This window comes from Homarus americanus, unplaced genomic scaffold, assembly GCF_018991925.1.
Source record: "Homarus americanus isolate GMGI-L3 unplaced genomic scaffold, GMGI_Hamer_2.0 scaffold29767, whole genome shotgun sequence".
Classification (NCBI taxonomy): domain Eukaryota; kingdom Metazoa; phylum Arthropoda; class Malacostraca; order Decapoda; family Nephropidae; genus Homarus; species Homarus americanus.
In genome coordinates, this window is record NW_024730155.1 from 1 (window position 1) to 15,018 (window position 15,018).

General features: G+C 45.2%; 2 non-coding genes across 2 annotated transcripts; both read left to right on the forward strand.

Moving 5' to 3' along the window:
• The first annotated feature begins 115 nt into the window (after positions 1 to 115).
• LOC121866902 lies at positions 116 to 278 on the forward strand. The gene has a single exon (XR_006089046.1). It is a non-coding gene; the product is annotated as a U1 spliceosomal RNA (small nuclear RNA).
• A 3,775-nt stretch (positions 279 to 4,053) lies between these two features.
• Positions 4,054 to 4,169, forward strand: LOC121866904. Its single transcript, XR_006089048.1, has one exon. It is a non-coding gene; the product is annotated as a U5 spliceosomal RNA (small nuclear RNA).
• The last annotated feature ends 10,849 nt before the right edge of the window (positions 4,170 to 15,018 follow it).

Here is a 15,018-nt window from a genome sequence, read left to right on the forward strand (position 1 = left end):
GTAAAGAGTAATCATTTAACTGGTTTATAAATTTAAGTTATTAGCATAAAAGAGATAGTTTAGTATAATGGTGGTCAGTCAAATTAGGTTAGTGTTAAGGATGATCGTTCTCTTCATACTTACCTGGCACAGGAGATACCGTGATCACGAAGGCGGTTTTCCCAGGGCGAGGCTCACCATTGCACTCCGGTGATGCTGACCCTTGCGATTAACCCAAATGTGGTTAACTCGAGTGCGCAATTTTTGTTAGCGGGGGACTGCGTTCGCGCTATCCCCCTTACACAATTCATAAGGGATTACATAAGAAATATAAGGTACAACGGCGTATTTTTACAGCTTAACAAGGTCTCTCTTAATAAATAGTACTTGATTTATGCTTAAGGTCAGCAAAGAAATTTTTTTCTACGCTACTTTTATATGATTTATATTTTGACAATTACGTGTGAATGAAAGATTTTCAAACTCTCTAATTGATGCCTAGTAACTCATAATATTGAAAGAAGTTGGGTTTTTTTTAATAGTCTGTATCACACTCGACAGTCACTCACTGTCACAGCAATGAAAGAAATCTATCATGATCTTGTTTACCAACACCTGATACACTGTCACACAGTATGGGGGGGGGGGCCTCTAGCTCTTCAAAAACATAATCTCTGGTTACTGCACAAAAGAGAGTTGTACGGACAATGACCTACTTGAAAAAAAAACAGATCACACAAATAAAAAATTAGCTATATTGAAAATTTTTAAATTCGAAGATGTTAACACCTACTGCTGTGCCCCTTTGTTTACAAATCTATCAATCACTTTTCATTCGCCTCTACCGCCGTGGACTTCCCCGAGTGTTGATGTTGTCGTCCACACCTTCCCTGGTCGTAAATCCACCCAACTGCGGTATATGCTCAAACTTAACTGCCTTGAGCAGATTAATGATGTCGCCTCCTCTCTTAATACCTCCCACCCTCCTATCCTCGTCTACTGTGATGTGTCTGTTACCACGCTGGGCAGCGCTGGGGCAGCTGTGTGGATTCCTGAGCGCCAGGCATGCAGGAAAATCAGGGTCCACGACTGGGCCTCCTCCACTGATGCTGAAAGCATAGCCATCCTCGCGGGCATTCATGAGGTGGCGACCTACTGTATGCTCGCACTGAACGCTGGAACCTCCTTATAATCAGTGACAGCACTTCGGCGCTAGAGAGGCTCAAATTAGCCTCCCCCTCCTCCCCTGCCGCCCAACACACCCTAGCCGCCGTCGCCGGGCTAGAACAAACTGATGACATCCGTGTCAAGTTTATTTAGATCCCGTCACTTATAGGAATAACTGCCTGTGACACTGTAGGTCGGCTTGCCAAAGAAGCTACACAAGAAGAAGATATTGAAGCCGCTCTCGCCCTCTCCTTGAGTCATCTCAAATCTCGCATACACGCCACACAACGAGAGGCATTCGATGAAAATTGGACACACCTGAAGCAACGGGGTAGCGTCACACTATGCCACTATGACGCTGTAACCGGTGACGACAACCGCCACTACAAAGAGTATCAATCCCTGACTCGATCTCAACAGATTATGTACATGAGACTGCACCTAGGGTACAGGTACCTATGGGAGTACATTGGCAACCCTGAGCCTGGCCGCACTGTTTGTAAACTTTGTGGCCAACCCGACTCTCACACCCTCTCTCACTACATCCTCACTTGCCCTATGACCACCTCCTACAGGTCCCTAGCTGTTACCAACACCTCTTCCCTCCCTGACCAGATATCCCTCCTCCTAGTGACAGGCCTGGCACTTGACATTATTAGGGACCTGCCACGCTTTGCCATAAACAGATGAAATGTACTGGGAACTTTCCCCCCACGCACTCATCATTCTCTCACTTTATGTAACTTGACAAAACCTATGACCCTTCAGGCTTTTACCCCCTTAATGCACGAGTCATAAAGGCAAGTATGAACTTTGCATACTTCCCAGATGGGCGCTGTAAATGCTTCTGCGCTTCACCTTGCACAGGATGTAAGGGGGTGCCCAATAAACTATCCCCCTCGGGGGCAAATCTGAATCTATCAATCACTTGCTTGACAATAATTATTTCCAGTTCCAGTATAATCAGAGATACAACTTAAGGCACCCAGAGCTACTCCTCCATAAAATATCACGGTGTGAAGGTGTGGAACAACTTACCCCCACACATCCGAGCAAAGCCTACGCTCCCTTCCTTTAAATCATCTCTTAAAAAAAATCTATTGTCTAAGTATTAATATTTCTTGTAACACCTACTATATTTACAGTACCTGCTTTTATTGTACCATCAAAACCGTTTTATCGGAAATTATCATGAAAATAGATAAGTAATTACCATTGCAATAAACATAATTGCCAACGAGACATAATCATGTTCTGTCCTCTTGTTCAACCTTATTACTGTACAACCCAATTGTAGTTGGTAGGAGACGCTAATTTTCAGCAAATCAGCTCAGCTGGGGCGCCTGTGGGTAGAGCTGTACCGCTCTTGCCTCGCAAGCCAGTTGTCACGGGTTCGATTCCCGGGTCGGTGGAAATTTGTTCCGACACACTTGCCAGCTTCCCTTGGTCCTTGTTCACCTGGCAGCAAAGTAGGTACCTGCTATAAATCGAAAGTTGCGAATTCGTATTCAGGGAAAGTTGTTTGAGCTTCCAATAACTTGCTTTGACATAAACCACTGACTCTTCAGGCTTCTACGCCCTTGACTCTTCAGGCTTCTACGCCCTTAACTCATGAGACATATTCCTCCTACACCGTCTTCCACCTTCTTGAGCCAATGGCTCTCTTCTCTCCATCCCATCATCATCATCAACCATGAACTTAGCATGCTTCCCTGTTGGGCGCTGTAAACGCTTCTGCGCTTCACCTTAAACAAGGATGTAAGGGGGTGTCCAATAAAAAAAACAAAAAAAACAGCTCAGCTGCGCCTTTCGCGTCACACTTAGAGGTCACGGTGATTGGCTAAGATGTAGGCACATAGGCAGGCTCTTTTTGGTGTAATATGCCTCTATAATGGCTTTTTGGCAGGAATATTGTCTAAACTAGATTCTCATAGATTTTCTCTAAAACATGACAATTTACATGGCACTGTTACAGAAGCATTTTTTTCCTATGTTTTTTTGTTTTTTTTTACGTTATCAAACTTGACTTGAAGCCTGTAGATAAGGATGAAGGGCTAATATTTGTTGCTGGGTTTTTGTTGGAAGTACTTTGGAAGTATTGGGGCGGGGGGGGGGGTTAGGTGGACGTAAATGAGGGGAAAGTTTGAAGGAAATTAGGAGAGTAAAAGTATCCGGGCTCAACTAGACATGCTGTATTTTATAATTCTTTATTGATCTTTTATACTAATAATTTAAGTTGTAGCTCGCTAGCTTTTGACTTTACTTCTCGTTCATGTTTTGATATAACAGTAGATAGTATTTCAAGCGCTATAATAATTATTGAATGTTTTTTTTTGTTTTTTTTTTTTAAGATTTATTGGACTGCTACTCCTGCGGACCTGAAGTTACCAGTTTCATACAGGCGTAATAGTGGTAGGTAGACATGAGAGACCGGTGGTTATCACCATTGAAATAACTTATATTACATAAGAATAAAAGCATTTCTATAATCAAGATCCAGGTTTATTTTCATTATATTAGATTACTATTAATTATGACTAAACGGTTGCACAATGAGGGCCATATTATAAAACAGAACATTTATGAACTAAGTTTTGCCCTTAAAGACCTTAGTTGAAGCGCAGTCATAACATTGTAACAATAACATTCTCGTTGATTTGCTGTATTTGTTCAGATTTAAAGGAATTATGTAAATTAAATCCTCTTAAAGAAAATCCACATTAAGTAATACCACTTTTGACTGCCAATCACGGTAGTCTTAAATGTTACGAAGGACTTGTAAATCTTATTTTAAAACTCTTCTAGACACTGGACAATAAAACCTTTAATGTCTTTCTTGACTGGAACTACGACTCCAAGTATGTTCTAAGTTAATGTTTGTTGGGGTCTTGAACAACTTTGCGACCATAGCTCTGGTTTCCCTTCAAAACGCATAAATCTTTCGCCTTTTACTAAAGATTTCCGTGGGGGGGAACAACTCAATGAGTCTTAATTAATTTTTTCTTAGCCCATTCACATGGGCTCACAAAACTAATTCAAATTAGATGAAAGTAATCATACAATGTCGTAATCAAGTTTATGTGATCTAATGTAATAAAAAAAAAAAATCTATTCACATATACAACGTCCTGGATGGAACAATTATCCCGACTATTACAGATCTAAATCAGGTTGTGAGAATACAGATCTGTCATAAAATTAATTTCATGCACTTATTAAAAATTGCTCTAGACTTCAAACAAACCAAGGGTACCTAGGGACAGCACTAGGATCCCGCTTCCTCTATCAAGAAATAAAAAATATTGAAATTGAATTGAAATCTGTAAACCTTTTGAGTTCCCTACTTGAAATATTTGTTCTCTAACCACTTCGGGAGAACGGAGTCCTCCGGAGAGACTCAGGTATTCCAAAATACCGCACAGGGTGTTCATGAAATTTGAATTGGTGAGAGAACACCCTTACTTTGCGTCAACTTAGAGATGTCTGATTATAGATGAAGCGTTCAAGATCCTTTGTGACTGATGTTGAAAGCTTCTATTGTATTTACTGTTAGTGAAATTGTCAATATAAGTCAGGGTAGAATCTACTTTAAGAATGAGGTATCATTGACGTCATCCCTAGAGATGCCAGTAATTGTTAACTGTGGCTGAAGTCACCCCCTTTTCATATATGAACATCACAGAATCTGATGTTCATGGTGAAATTGTTGTAAGGGTGTTAATTAAGAAATTAATTAATTATCCTGAAGGGGACTCTCACGCCACGTATCTCTGAAAATCTAACGGGTGTAACCTAATATTTCTTGAATATTTCATCTACTTTCCTATTTTTAAGCATCCATTCTATTTGCTTGGAGACATTATTTATCTGGGCATTTCTATATACATTAAGAAATGGGCATCCCATGTGGCAGGGTATGGGACCTGGATGTTCTACAAACTCTACATTCCATATCCCGTTCACTTCTCTCGGCTCCAAGTTCCTAGTAATATTTATACCCTAATCTTAACCTCATACACACCGAATCTTTCCACCTGCTCCTATCTTTCCTATTTGTAAAATTTGTGTTCATGAGAACATGATAGTAATGTTTCATTGTTTCACTTTTCTCATATATTTCATTCCTTTTTAAATTATCTTCTATTGATTGTATTTTCCGCAATTTGCTCATAATTTTTTCAAAGTTTTAATACATATTATGTCAATCTCGGCCTTTTCCGTGACTCTTTTTGCTATTATATCTACTGCTTCATTAAGACCAATCCCCACATGTGAAGGGGCCCATACAAATCGAAAACTATGGCCTTTTTTCCTTATTGTATTTACAATTTTTCTACATAAACCAATAATGTGTTCAAAGACTGAACTCCCGCTGCTCAAAGAATCTAAAGCTGCCCTACTATCAACAAAAAAATATATATCTTTATTCCTCTTTACAACATTTTCTAATCCTACTAACAATGCATATAACTCGGCTTGTGTTGATGATCTAAAATTGCTCGGCCGTTGTCCAATTTTCGTGTCATCAGTACCTTGTTCTGTGTACTGGTTTATAAGGATCCCACACCCTGCCCTGCCACTTGACACAACTGAACCGTCACAATATACATGCAAGGTGTTTATTTTAGGCAAATTACTAATCTTATTCCCATAAACCACTTGCAAGTACAGTATTTTAAGTAAAAGATTGAACTTGAGAAACTTTGGATTGAAATATACTGTACTGTTTTATATTACGTTAAAATAATGATATTCTTTCAGTAAAATCCCCAGACAGGTTTACAATTCATTTCGGTAATGGTGGAGCACACGCTTAGCTCCAGATGGATTTTATGAAATAGCACCAAAACTTCTATTTACATGATCATAACACGAAAATGGAAACACTGCGCAGATGATGATAATGATATGGAGAGAAGTGAGCCGTTTGCTCAACAACAACAGAAGATCGCGGAAAGGTGTTATCACTACCAGAGACACGACCTTCCTCAAACCAAAACTGACGAAGAAACGCTATATACTCCAAGAGGACTCCCGGTGCTCACCTTAACCGCGGAGCCGGGAACATTTCACCAGGGGGAGCGCAGTAGTACTTCCGAGCATCAAGCTCGCTCACCGAAACCACTAACGTTGATGAAGGACCAAAAGGACGACCTGCCGAGGTCCGAGGGCTGGGTGAGAGAACTGTTAGAAAATATGAGGTTCTCCCAAAGGCCGACGCCGAAGTTCAGCGGAGGAACTTGTGGTGAATACTGGAAGCTCAAGGAACCCTTCCAGCGACACGTTGGGATGCCGCAGATACTTGATGCTTTGAAATTAGAGACACTCTTCGTCGATTATGCCAGCTCCGCTAAGGACGCTCTGCGAGGATGCCTGCAAATACAAAATCCCAAAGCATGGTACAATGAAGCACCCACGTGGGGTCCCGGGTTACCTTTCCGGTTCCGGGACCAGGTTTTGGGGTACCCCCGGTATGTTTCCTCTCACTGCATGGTCTTAGTAATAACCACAGCAATGGAGAAATACCGGGTTCCCTGCCCGCCTCCTAAAATATAGTATAGTCAACTCTCATTCTTTCACCTCTTAGAAAGTCCAAATCTGTGTTCTTTCTTCTATGTAAAAAGGACACTGAGTATGTACTCCCCGTTAAGCTGATAAGAACAGATACTACACTTTGATCTTAGCCAAAAGGCATCCTGTTGGTTCCGCTGTCCTTGCTCCACCTGACGTTGATTGTCTCTCCTCCTCCTCCTCCATTGTCGGACATGTCTGGCTACTTTGTGGTTGATCAAGCCTCTCTTTGTTGGGGCAGTATTGCACATCACACTGGAATCGAAAATGGCAAACCCTTTGCTCCTCCCTCATCTGCCTCTTGACGATACATTCGTGATTGCCTGGCCGGGAATTCAGTACAAGATGGCATCCAGCACACAGCTCAGCCAAAAGGCCGAGAAGCAGGTCCCGCAACTAGTACTAAGTATGGAAGTAGCAAAAGAGAGAAATAAGAATATATTTTATTTAAAAGAATGATACAGAGTTTTTTATTTACAATAGTTTGGGTATTCCAGTTATTTGTGACCATTGGCTGACTATCTATTTCATTTTATACATAGTGTTCCTATTCCACTAACTAGAACCTATTCTTTCTTCTATCTTGACTTTGGGTTTATTTCACCCTACATACTGTCTAGCACCTGAGGTATGTTCTATATAAATCATTCTCGACCAGCGAATGGCATCACTTACACACAGTTTCCTGAAGAGGCGCAGGTATCCCTTTGATGCCAGTCGCCTCATCAGCTTCTCATTCTCCGGGTCGTATGCTCCCAGGGGTCCCACTATGAATGCAGCCACCTTCACCTGCTGGTATTGTCTTCTCATCTCTGCTGCCAGTTCTGCATACTTTTCTTCTTTCCTCAGTCTTGCTTCTTTAAATGCCTCTTGTCCATTCTCGAATGGGCAGGTGACGTCGATCAGGATCACTTCTCGGTTCTTTTCAATCACCAGGTCTGGACGTCCATTGTCTGGTGCTCCTGGTACTCGTTCATTTGCCGACATGACCTTCCAATGTCGACCTTCTGCGGCTTTTCGTACTCTATCCACCAGGGCATTATGTCGCTTTTGCATGGCTCGAGAGTGTATCATGCAGTGGTTTACTACATGTGGGAGCGTTTCTTCTCTATTGCACCGACGACATCTCCGATCCCTATTCTGGCCTCGCTTCGCTCCATTGACGGGGAGTAGGTTCAGTCTTGCTCGGTGTATGAAACGCCAGTCTGCGAAGGTTGTATACGCTCCATTTCGAACAAAAGCTGATGATGCTCTCTCTTGTGCTACGAGCTTCATCACTTTCCCTTGGTCAGGCTTATTCTGCAGAACTTCATCTCTCATCTGTCGTCGCTGGCTCCGGATGGTTTTGGCTACCTTCCTTCTATCTTTTTCTTCAATGATGGAGTCCGTGCATTTTATCTTGATGTTGTCTCCTCCCTCTGCTATCCAGGAAACCCCCATTCGGCCTGAGGCACACCTGGCTCTAGACCAGATGGTTTGGTGGTCTCCTCCTCGCGTTTGCATCTCTCCCTGTGTTAAGTACATGCATGCGTCGGTCATGCTTGGCTCCTGTCGTGTTGTCATTGTTGCCACTCGCCGGCATTCTTCTCTGGCTATTTCCCTGACGTCAGGATCCGGTGACGTGAGTAATTTATATGCGGTATCCACCAGGAAAATGTCAGAGTCTTCTGCCGCGAGTGGGACACCACACGCTCCAGCTTTACTGCTTCCGTACAAGTACTCATTCGACGCTCTTGACGGTAGATGTAGCGTGTGTTTAAGCATTGTCTTCATTTCGTTGTCCAGGCGTGCCCAGTCAGTTTTCCTCAGTTGCCAAGTCCTCATTGCATGCACTCCTGCCGGGAACATGAATGTCTTGACTGCATCTATTCTCTGCCACGGTGCTAGCTTGCTTGTCAGTATTTTGGTCCCGAGTTGCATTAGTTCCTCTACTGTTTGGATGTTTGGCAGAAGATGGAACCCAACTGGTCGTCCCAAGAAGAGCGTTGCTTCGCCATCGCTCTTCCATTGGATGGGCGTTTCTCCCACGTAGAACTGTGTCTGGCGCATTCCTCGAGGTCTTCGTCCAGACAGGTGCAATGATGAGCTTTTGCTAGGATTTAGGTCCAGTCCCATCATACTGCATTGTTCTGTTGCTATGTAGAGGAGTTGCTGTAGATTATCTTGCTGTTTTGTAATGATGGTTATATCGTCTGCATATGCTAAGCATGGGTGCTTGTGCTGTTGGTCCAGTATCATTCCTTCGGCCGCGATTTTCCGCAACAGTGGTTCGACCGCTATATTGAACAGGAGACCACTTATTGGGCACCCCTGTTGCACACCGCATTGCACTGGTATCTCTTCTGTTTCTCCTTCCTTTGTTAGTATTCGTGTCGTCTTGCCACTGATGATGTCTCCTGCTACTGTTTCAAAATCCCGTCCCACCCCTATACGGTTGAGCGCTCTTTTAATGAGGTCCAGTGACACTGAGCCAAATGCATTGGTCAAGTCGAGTGCTGCTATGCAGGTATCGCCATTGTTCCGTCGTGCATCGTCCATGTGATGTTGAAGTATGTAGTTGTGTTCTATCACCCCATCACTTGGCATGAATCCTTTCTGTGCGGCGCACAGTACCTCGTTGTCAACGAGCAACCTTCTGAGTCGTGCTGTGATGCATCCCGTGTGCACCTTGTATATTGTGCGGCTCAGTGTTATAGGCCTCCAATTTGAAACTACTTCTGGGTTACCACCTTTTTTGGGGACAAGTATTGTTCTGTATCGTTTCCAGGAGACTGGTATTCTCTTGGCTCTGAGACACACGTTGAATATGGCTGCCATAACTCGGCAGCTTGGGTCAGCCTTTCTCCAGTTCTCATATGATATTCTGTCTTCACCTGGTGACGAATTCTCTGCTGCTGCTAGTTTTGTAAATACTTCCTTCTCTGTGAAGGGCTGCATTTCCATCTCTGGTCTGTCGTGTGGCGGTTCGGGAATGTGCTCCACGGTATTTAGGTCACAATCCTTTTCAACCATCATGTGTTGGAAGTGTTCCTCTATTCTCTCCTTGCTTATTTCACATCTTGCGCCGTTCCCTTCGGCAATTAGCCGTATTGCTCGGCGACGGTTGTATTTGTACAGCCTCTGGATCTGTTTGCAATCATTGGCATCGGTGATTTTCCTGGTCGTGTTCTGTCCTTGAGAGATGTTTATCCTGTTTGCCGCTTGTATTGCTACCTCGATCTCAATCAGTACTTCTTCAAATCTTGCCCAGTCCGGGTTCCGCTGGATCTCATAAACTGTGCCCAGAAACGGCTCCAGTATCCATGTCTCCTCAGCTTCATCTCGCTCTTCATTTGGTTCAGGCGTTATGCCAATCTGCTCCTGTATGTTGCCTTCACCACTTAGTGTTTGAGTTGCTTCACTTTGCGATAGTGGTGTAGGGGATTCACTGAGATTACTTTGTCTTCCTTCATTTGTTTCTTGACTTTGCATTATCTGTTCCCCTGTTCGGGTACTGTCTCCACCATGTTCTTCATCGGGGCTTAGAGGTGACAGTGGCATTCTTGGCATGTGCAAGAGGGGTGTCAGGTCCCCTGGGTGCTGTGATTCCTCTCTTGGTGAGGGTTCATTTTGGAGCAGCTGGCTCGGCGTTATCGACCTCAGTCGCGTTTCTTGATCGTCTGGGCTCCGTGGTGACACTGGTGTCCTTCTCCCAGAGACGGGGCGTGGTGTCTCTGGTCCTTCCACTTCTCCATCCCTGGGTGGAGGTGTCCATCTGTGCCTTTCTCGTTGCCCTTGTGTTTCTCTTTGCTGCTGTTGCTCGTAATTCTGTGGCTGCTCCCTCTGCTCGTTATCCCTATTTTCCCCAACTTCCTGTGAGGGATGGGCGCTTGCTGGATTGCCTTCAGCCTGTTGGTTCCCCTGTCGTTGCTCCGCCTGACGTTGGTTGTCTCTCCTCCTCCACTGCCGTACATGTGTTGCTACCTTGTGGTTATTCAATCCTCTCTTTGTTGGGGCAGAGTAGTGGCAGTATTGCACGTCGCACTGGAAACGAAAATGGGGAACCCTTTGCTCCTCCCTCATCTGCCTGTTGAGGATGCACGTGTGATTGCTTGGCCGGATAGTCAGTACCAGATAGCACCCTGCACACATGTTCATATATTCGTTGATTTTCTTGTTGTGGGCTTCCTTTAGATGTCGGACTAGTGATTGCTTGCAGCCAGACCACCCCGATGACGCACATTCCCATGGGCATCCCTGCGTCCTCTCTGTGCATTTGAAGGATGGTGGTGCAGGGAACCATATGGTCAGCATTCGGTTTCTTCTTTCCGGCTGTCGATCTCCTTCGTTTCTTCCCCTTGGCTCTTCGTCGTCCATCTTGCTTTACCCACACGAACACCCACACACACATGACAACCCCCTTACCAGGGTGTACCCGCACTATCACGGTATTCCTGGAGGATCGGCCGAGAGTTGTGTACCGACCTCCCTTTCGCCATCACAAACCCACTCGATCGCAAGGTGATGGTTTACCGGGGAGGGACTTTGGGACGAATACACTTCTATGAGTGCAGGTCCCTCAGCCAGTACGAAGTAAGGAAGTACAGAGAGGAGGGAATAGCCACGTGTGAGAAGCACCCACGTGGGGTCCCGTGGGACCAGGTTTGGGGCTTTGCAGGCCCCCCCGGTATGTTTCCTCTCACTGCATGGTATTAGTAATAACCACAGCAATGGTGAAATACTGGGTTCCCTGCTCGCCACCTAAAACAACAAAGGAGTAACTCTGTTACTTTCACCCCCAGAAAGTCCAAATCTGTGCTCTTCCTTCTATGTAAAAAAGAACACTGATTATGTACTCTCCATTAAGCTGATAAGAACAGATTTTATTTAAAAGAATGATACATTGTTTTTTATTTACAATAGTTTGGGTATTCCAGTAATTTGTGACAATTGGCTGACTATCTATTACATTTTATACATAGTGTTCCTATTCCACTAACTAGAACCTATTCTTTCTTCAATCTTGACTTTGGGTTTATTTCACCCTACATACTGTCTAGCCCCTGAGGTATGTTCTATATAAATCATTCTCGACCAGCGAATGGCATCACTTACACACAGTTTCCTGAAGAGGCGCAGGTATCCCTTTGATGCCAGTCTCTTCATCAGCTTCTCGTTCTCCGGGTCGTATGCTCCCAGGGGTCCCACTATGAATGCAGCCACCTTCACCTGCTGGTATTGTCTTCTCATCTCTGCTGCCAGTTCTGCATACTTTTCTTCTTTCCTCAGTCTTGCTTCTTTAAATGCCTCTTGTCCATTCTCGAATGGGCAGGTGACGTCGATCAGGATCACTTCTCGGTTCTTTTCAATCACCAGGTCTGGACGTCCATTGTCTGCTGCTCCTGGTACTCGTTCATTTGCCGACATGACCTTCCAATGTCGACCTTCTGCGGCTTTTCGTACTCTATCCACCAGGGCATTATGTCGCTTTTGCATGGCTCGAGAGTGTATCATGCAGTGGTTTACTACATGTGGGAGCGTTTCTTCTCTATTGCACCGACGACATCTCCGATCCCTATTCTGGCCTCGCTTCGCTCCATTGACGGGGAGTAGGTTCAGTCTTGCTCGGTGTATGAAACGCCAGTCTGCGAAGGTTGTATACGCTCCATTTCGAACAAAAGCTGATGATGCTCTCTCTTGTGCTACGAGCTTCATCACTTTCCCTTGGTCAGGCTTATTCTGCAGAACTTCATCTCTCATCTGTCGTCGCTGGCTCCGGATGGTTTTGGCTACCTTCCTTCTATCTTTTTCTTCAATGATGGAGTCCGTGCATTTTATCTTGATGTTGTCTCCTCCCTCTGCTATCCAGGAAACCCCCATTCGGCCTGAGGCACACCTGGCTCTAGACCAGATGGTTTGGTGGTCTCCTCCTCGCGTTTGCATCTCTCCCTGTGTTAAGTACATGCATGCGTCGGTCATGCTTGGCTCCTGTCGTGTTGTCATTGTTGCCACTCGCCGGCATTCTTCTCTGGCTATTTCCCTGACGTCAGGATCCGGTGACGTGAGTAATTTATATGCGGTATCCACCAGGAAAATGTCAGAGTCTTCTGCCGCGAGTGGGACACCACACGCTCCAGCTTTACTGCTTCCGTACAAGTACTCATTCGACGCTCTTGACGGTAGATGTAGCGTGTGTTTAAGCATTGTCTTCATTTCGTTGTCCAGGTGTGCCCAGTCAGTTTTCCTCAGTTGCCAAGTCCTCATTGCATGCACTCCTGCCGGGAACATGAATGTCTTGACTGCATCTATTCTCTGCCACGGTGCTAGCTTGCTTGTCAGTATTTTGGTCCCGAGTTGCATTAGTTCCTCTACTGTTTGGATGTTTGGCAGAAGATGGAACCCAACTGGTCGTCCCAAGAAGAGCGTTGCTTCGCCATCGCTCTTCCATTGGATGGGCGTTTCTCCCACGTAGAACTGTGTCTGGCGCATTCCTCGAGGTCTTCGTCCAGACAGGTGCAATGATGAGCCTTTGCTAGGATTTAGGTCCAGTCCCATCATACTGCATTGTTCTGTTGCTATGTAGAGGAGTTGCTGTAGATTATCTTGCTGTTTTGTAATGATGGTTATATCGTCTGCATATGCTAAGCATGGGTGCTTGTGCTGTTGGTCCAGTATCATTCCTTCGGCCGCGATTTTCCGCAACAGTGGTTCGACCGCTATATTGAACAGGAGACCACTTATTGGGCACCCCTGTTGCACACCGCATTGCACTGGTATCTCTTCTGTTTCTCCTTCCTTTGTTAGTATTCTTGTCGTCTTGCCACTGATGATGTCTCCTGCTACTGTTTCAAAATCCCGTCCCACCCCTATACGGTTGAGTGCTCTTTTAATGAGGTCCAGCGACACTGAGCCAAATGCATTGGTCAAGTCGAGTGCTGCTATGCAGGTATCGCCATTGTTCCGTCGTGCATCGTCCATGTGATGTTGAAGTATGTAGTTGTGTTCTATCACCCCATCACTTGGCATGAATCCTTTCTGTGCGGCGCACCGTACCTCGTTGTCAACGAGCCACCTTCTGAGTCGTGCTGTGAGGCATCCCGTGTACACCTTGTATATTGTGCGGCTCAGTGTTATAGGCCTCCAATTTGAAACGACTTCTGGGTTACCACCTTTTTTGGGGACAAGTATTGTTCTGTATCGTTTCCAGGAGACTGGTATTCTCTTGGCTCTGAGACACACGTTGAATATGGCTGCCATAACTCGGCAGCTTGGGTCAGCCTTTCTCCAGTTCTCATATGATATTCTGTCTTCACCTGGTGACGAATTCTCTGCTGCTGCTAGTTTTGTAAATACTTCCTTCTCTGTGAAGGGCTGCATTTCCATCTCTGGTCTGTCGTGTGGCGGTTCGGGAATGTGCTCCACGGTATTTAGGTCACAATCCTTTTCAACCATCATGTGTTGGAAGTGTTCCTCTATTCTCTCCTTGCTTATTTCACATCTTGCGCCGTTCCCTTCGGCAATTAGCCGTATTGCTCGGCGACGGTTGTATTTGTACAGCCTCTGGATCTGTTTGCAATCATTGGGATCGGTGATTTTCCTGGTCGTGTTCTGTCCTTGAGAGATGTTTATCCTGTTTGCCGCTTGTATTGCTACCTCGATCTCAATCAGTACTTCTTCAAATCTTGCCCAGTCCGGGTTCCGCTGGATCTCATACACTGTGCCCAGAAACGGCTCCAGTATCCATGTCTCCTCAGCTTCATCTCGCTCTTCATTTGGTTCAGGAGTTATGCCAATCTGCTCCTGTATGTTGCCTTCACCACTTAGTGTTTGAGTTGCTTCACTTTGCGATAGTGGTGTAGGGGATTCACTGAGATTACTTTGGCTTCCTTCATTTGTTTCTTGACTTTGCATTATCTGTTCCCCTGTTCGGGTACTGTCTCCACCATGTTCTTCATCGGGGCTTAGAGGTGACAGTGGCATTCTTGGCATGTGCAAGAGGGGTGTCAGGTCCCCTGGGTGCTGTGATTCCTCTCTTGGTGAGGGTTCATTTTGGAGCAGCTGGCTCGGCGTTATCGACCTCAGTCGCGTTTCTTGATCGTCTGGGCTCAGTGGTGACACTGGTGTACTTCTCCCAGAGACGGGGCGTGGTGTCTCTGGTCCTTCCACTTCTCCATCCCTGGGTGGAGGTGTCCCTCTGTGCCTTTCTCGTTGCCCTTGTGTTTCTCTTTGCTGCTGTTGCTCGTAATTCTGTGGCTGCTCCCTCTGCTCGTTATCCCTATTTTCCCCAACTTCCTGTGAGGGCTGGGCGCTTGCTGGATTGCC